Source organism: Tachyglossus aculeatus, unplaced genomic scaffold (genome assembly GCF_015852505.1).
Source record: "Tachyglossus aculeatus isolate mTacAcu1 unplaced genomic scaffold, mTacAcu1.pri SUPER_6_unloc_5, whole genome shotgun sequence".
NCBI classification, from domain to species: domain Eukaryota; kingdom Metazoa; phylum Chordata; class Mammalia; order Monotremata; family Tachyglossidae; genus Tachyglossus; species Tachyglossus aculeatus.
Window position 1 is genome coordinate 2,459,193 of NW_024044840.1, and position 6,577 is coordinate 2,465,769.

Sequence of the window (6,577 nt, forward strand, 5' to 3'; positions counted from 1 at the left end):
GGATTTTTAGTTGCATTTAAAAAAGCTTCTCTTCCATGTAGAGCTGGTGCTTTTTAGACTCAGGCCTAGAGCAACTGGAAAAGCTTTTTCACAGAGTACATGGTCAGCACCACAAAATCATTACTCTAGAAAGCTGTCCAGGATAAAAATATCAGTGGGTTAAAGAGGAGTCTGGATCAATCTTTGGATGAATGGTCCATCATGGATTACTAGAGGGAAAAGGTAGGGATGTTAGATGATTCATCCCTCTTTTTTATAATGTTTGTTAAGCGCTTACTATGTGCCAGGCACTGTAGTAAGTTCTAGAAACCTCTATATGCCAAGCACTGTAGTAAGCTCATCAGGTTGGACAAAGTCCAATTCCCACGTGAGGCTCACAGTTTTAATCCCCATTTTACAACTGAGGCACAAAGAACTGAACTGACTTGCCCAAGGTCACTCAGCAGACATGTGGCAGAGTTGGGATTTGAACATAGGTCTTCTGACTCCGAGACCTGTGATCTCTCCACTAGGCAAAGTGTTTCTCACATTATTAGGGGGATGTTCAAGACGAATACCTATCACAAGGTTCTCCAAGCAACCTATTGTCATTTTTGGAGACAGAATCCAGTCTGACCCTGTAATAACATCTCAAGCTTTTATAGCATGATTGGGATGTGAACACTAATGGATTTGATTACTGATTTCAATATGCTCTTCTTATTCTGAGTCTTTTGAAGATTTCTAATCTAATCAAGTCTGTTACCTGGGCAAGTCAGAACTACAAGATCCAACACATGACCTGGGAGAAATGTACCACAGACCAAGGATGTTCCAGGTGTAAGTCTTGTGACTTGGATCGCTCTTATCTCTGAATCCTCCAGAGGATATGCATTTTAAGAAATTTCATTGAAATCAAAGGAACTAACATGATTGATAATAGACTTGATTCTGAGAATACTTATTAATGATTTCTTTACAAGACTACTGCACTGTGTAGCTGATGTTACTGAACAGTATTCTGTGGTAGGATTTCACTAAAATACATGTGTGTTGTCAAAGGGACAGCAGACATGGGCTTCTACCCTAGGTGGCAGATTTTGGGGGGCTCTGAGGTCAATGCTTTTGGTGCTACTGACTTTCAGAGCCTTTTGGCAAAGCAGAGTCAAGCCCATCTATTCCATTCTCCACATGGCCTGGGCCACTCCAAGGTATGTAATAAAACAAATTGACACCCAGGGCGTACAATGAAAACTTTTTCCAAAAATCTATCCTCACAAAGTTTATTAACTCTTGCTTGAGGGACCATAAGTCTGAAAAATAGAGCAAAATGCACATTTTCTTAGCAGTGTTAAAACGAGCAGCTTTGTTTTCAACAGAACAAGAGTTTTGTTTAGTGCTACTTCCACAAAGTAGCAAAAGGAGGCTGAATCTACATTGCTGACATGAAACTGTGTATAGCTTCTCTAATTTTCCATTTCATATATCAATTTAATTTTATTTTAAATATTCAGTTGTATTACTCTGTATACTTATGATATGATTTCTGTTCATACAGGTTTGAAAATTGAGGTATTCAGATATATATTTCCAGAGATAGAAATGTAATGTAATGTATGCAATTTTGTCAAAGCTAATTAGCATTGCTATTGATAGGAAACTTGTTAGTCTTGTATTGGTTGTGTATGGTAGCCATTTTAACAAACTGATACTAAAAGCTAAAACTGTTGCTTTACTATATCCCAGATGGTAAAATATAGTCATTAAGGCAGCTAGTACTTTCTCTAGTAATAAAAAGTTCCAAACTCTTCAACTTTTTATAATTTCCAATTAGTATTTCTTAGGTAGATAGCCAAGAACTGGGTCTGAAAGATAATTTGAAGTAGTTTTGGGGTTCCTTAATTCTCTTATTCCAGAACTGTCATTCTCTTGTCCTAGTGGATAGAGCATGGGCCAGGGAATCAGAAGGATATGGGTTCTAATCCCTACTCTGCCACTTGTCTGCTCTGTATCCTAGGGCAGGTCACTTAATTTACCTGTGCTTAAGTTACCTCATATGTAAAATGAAGGTTAAGACTGTGAGCCCGAAGTGGGGCAGGAAGAGAGTCCATCCTGACAACCTTGTATCTAGCCAGTACACAGTACAGTGCCTGGCACATAGTAAGTGCTTTAAAAATTCCTGAAACCCCACACTCGAAAACTGTAGAAACAGCACCAGATCAGGTCAGCTAGAGAGGGGAATGAGGGAGTTCTCTCAGAGTTAGGGTGGCTAATTATTTGGTTTGATATTGGACAGCCCAGGTTTAGCAGTAGAGCACGGGCTTTGAAGTCAGACGTCAAGCATTCAAATCCCAGCTCTGCCAATTGTCAGCTTTGTGACTTTGGGCAAATCACTTAACTTCTCTGTGCCTCCGTTACCTCATCTGTAAAACAGGGATTAAGACTGTGAGGCCCCCGTGGGACAACCTGATCACCTTGTAACCTCCCCATCAGTTAGAACAGCGCTTTGCACATAGTAAGCACTTAATAAACATTATTATTATTATTATTATTATTATTATTATTATTATTATTATTATTATTATTAGTTCACTTCTCTGGGACTCAGTTACCTAATCCGTAAAATGGGGATTGAGATTGTGAGCCTAACATGGGGCAGGGACTGTTCACCCCGATTTGCTTGTATCCACCCCAGAGCTAGAACAGTGCCTGGCACACGGTAAGCACTTAAAAAGTACCATAATAATAATTATTATTTATTTAATAGAAGTATTTATTGAATACCCAACTGGTGTGGTGCACTATTCTGTCTCATAGTTTTGTTTGCAACACCCAACCTTCTTCTTCCTCACTCCAGCTCCCGACTTCCATAGCTCAGAAGTTGCATTTGTGCTCACGTATACCTGGAAGGGGAATGTGAAGCCTCTGTGGGGGTTACAGAAGTTCCCCTGGAGAAACACTTGAGGTTCCAGTGAACTTGGCAGACTTCTGCAAAGTGGCATGTATGCCATCATCAAGTGGCCCTGTGGGCTTGTCATGAATCTGTGAAGTCTGTCAGGGGGCCACTTTACAGTCCCTTCTTTTGCTCCTAAGGATACATAGAAGGATTTGCCTCACCAGAGCTATAATACTGGTCTCTACGTATATAGTTTACCCTTATAGTTTGTTGTTTAGCACCTGTGTCCAGCCTGATTGTTTTCAACCTGATTGTTTTCTATCTACTCCAGAAACTAGTACAGTGTCTAGCACATAGCAAAGTGTCTGGCTCTTAACAAATTATTATTGTTATTATTATTATTGTTATTATAATTAAGTGCCATCAAGTCATTTCCAATTCATAGAGACTCTGGGGATATACTTTCTACAGGACCGTCTCTATATGTTGCCGACTTGTATTTCCCAAGCGCTTAGTACAGTGCTGTGCACACAGTAAGTGCTCAATAAATATGATTGAATGAAAGAAAGAAAGAAATGATCTGTCATCTCCTATAATCCACAACATTTCTAAAGGTTCTTCCATCATCACTTTTATGGTCTCTATCCATCTAGTTGCTGGTCTCCATGGATTTTCTTACCGTTAGTGTCTTCTCCAGAGAATTAGCCCTCCAGACTATGTGCCCCAAATATGCTAATATAAGTTGAGTTATTTGGCCTTCCAAAGACCACTTTGGTTGAATTTGCTCTAAAATCCATTTATTTGTTTTTTGGGCAGTCCACGGTATTCACAAAGCCTTCTCCAACACTACCTTTCAAATGAATCGATGTTCTTTCTATCCTGTTTTTTCATTATCCAGCTTTCAGATCCATACATTGTCACTGGAGTTGACAATTTGTATTTTTGTGGCATTTGTTACATCAGCACATTTCATTTCTCCCCCTTTTAGACTGTGAGCCCACTGTTGGGTAGGGACTGTCTCTATACGTTGCCAATTTGTACTTCCCAAGCGCTTAGTACAGTGCTCTGCACATAGTAAGCGCTCAATAAATACGATTGATGATGATGATGATGATGATGACTTTTTTCCATGCTCTTATACCATTGAAAAACAAGTGGGTGAGCTGGGATTAGAACCCAGGTCCTTTGGCTCCCAGACTCGTGGTCTATCCATTGAATGTACTGTTTCCCCAGATTCATATGAAAGAAAATATTTCCACCGGAAATTCATTTCAAAAAATCTGCCCTACCCTATGTGGTCATTGAGAGTATAGCTATGGCATAGGTTTTGAGAGCATCAGAAAAGCAGCATCAATAACCAAGATGATCATTAATTTTCCAGGTGAAAGTGACCTGGCCGGTGAACTCAACACTTACATGGAACAGATGGAAAATCAGACAGTGACCAAATTCAATTTATTGGGACTTACACAGAATTCAGAAGTGAGGAAAATATTTTTGTCACGTTTCTAATCATCCACATCGTAACTCCTTTGGGCAACATGCTCATCGCGGTAACCATGGGCAGCAGCAAGGCACTGTCCACCCCCACGTATTTCTTCCTTGCTCACTTGTCTTTCATTGATGCCAGTTATTCTTCCTCTTCTTCCTCTTCTGCCCCCAAAATGCTTATCGATTTGTCTCTGGGGAGAAAACAATCTCCTTTAATGATTGCATGACTCAGGTCTTTACTGAGCACTTGTTCACCGGGGCCGAGATTGTCCTCCTCATGGCGATGGCCTATGATCGCTATGTGGCTGTCTGTAAGCCCCCACGTTACACGACCATCATGAGTCAGCGCATGTGTGGCCTGCTGGTGGGGGTGGCAGGGACAGGAGGCTTCCTTCATGCAACCAACCAGGTCCTCTTCATGGTCCTGGTATCATTCTGTGACCGTAACACGATGGATCACTTCATGTTTGATTTATTTCCTTTACTGACACTCAGCTACCCCGAAACCCAGGCCCTCCATCTGCTCGTCGTGGCCAACGGTGGGACCATGTGCATGTTAAGTTTTTTCCTTTTGATAGTTTCTTATGTTGTCATCTTGTGCTCCCTTAAACTCACGTTTCTTCAGGAAGACATAAGGCCCTTGCGACTTGTGTCTCCCACATTACCGTGGTTGTCTTATTCTTTGTCCCTGCTATATTCATGTATGTACAGCCTGTGGCCATCCACCCCATGGACAAGTATTTGGATGTCTTTTACACGCTCATCACCCCAATGTTAAACCCATTCAGGAACTCAGAGGTGAAAAATCCCATGATGAAATTATGGAACATAAAAGTGAAATAAGTGGCACGAGAAGATGATGGTAGTCTCACAGACCATAAAAGAAAGGAAAAAAGAAAAGAGGATTTTTTCTGCTACTTTAGAGATAATTACTGATTTCATTAGGAAATCTTGGTTTTCAATGTGAATAAATGCTGAGCCATTATTTCATCTTCTTCCTCTCCCTCTATGCATCTGTGACTTGCTCCTGTGACTCTTACCCCCTGCCAGCCACATAGCACTTATGTACATATCTTTAATTTAATTATTTGTACTGATGTCTGTCTCCCCCACCCCTCCCAGACTATAAGCTCATTGTAGGCAGAGAACATGTTCGTTTATTGTTACATTGTACTCTCCCAAGCGCTTTGTACAGTGGTCTGCACACACTAAGTACTCATAAATATGAATGAATTGACTTGAATTGAATTCCAGAGCAGGGAAGGATTTCCAGGGATCATCAACTTCCTAATTAACTCTCTCATTTCCTCAGTTGATTTTCTCTATCCCGATGGTGGGGTTGAATAACATCAATTCATTTTTCTTTCTTAGATTCTGGGAAATTAATTCAAGTGGTCTGCAAAATCCTGAGAAGCATAAAATATTCTGTGTTGTGTTTTTAGTCATAATAATAATATCAATAATGGTATATATTAATTGCTTATTTTGTGCCAGGCACTATTCTAAGCTCTGGAGTGGATACAATCAAATTGGGTTGGACACAGTCCCTGTCACATGCGGGGCCCCCAGTCTCAATCTCCATTTTAAAGATGAGGTAATTGAGGCACAAAGAAATGAAGTGACCTGCCCAAGGTCACACAGCAGACAAGTGGCAGAGCTGGGATTAGAACCTACGACCTTCTGACCTTCTGACTCCCAGGTCTATGCTCTATTAACTATGCCCTGCTGCTTCTCAACAGGATTCAGTCCCTCTCCAGCTCACAGTCCAAGAAGGAAAACAGATATTGAATCCCCATTATGCAGATGAGGAAACGGAGGCACAGAGAAGTTAAGTGACTTTCCCAAGGTCACACAGCTAGCAAGTGGCTGAACTGGGTTAAAAACCCAGATGTTTTGACTTCCGGGCCCATGTTTTTTCTCCTAGGCTACGCTGCTTCTCCATCCTCCACTTTGTGTTTGTCAGCAGAGGCACAGACAGCCATCAAGGAATGTGGTAGATAGGAAATAGACTCCTTGGCTATTTCACCACAATAACACACACCACCAAGTGTTCAGGAAAACAGTGAGAACAAACCTCGACATCTTGACAAGATTCCTCTATGCCATTCATTAACCAGTGGTATTTAATGAGTGCTTACTTTAAGCAGAGCACTATTCTAAGAGCTTGGGAGAGTACAATGCAACCATATTATTCTGTTCTGTTACCAAGAT

The 6,577-nt window shown here is 40.8% G+C and overlaps 1 pseudogene; it reads left to right on the top strand.

Moving 5' to 3' along the window:
• The first annotated feature begins 4,291 nt into the window (after positions 1-4,291).
• Positions 4,292-5,209, top strand: LOC119922116 (annotated as a pseudogene).
• The last annotated feature ends 1,368 nt before the right edge of the window (positions 5,210-6,577 follow it).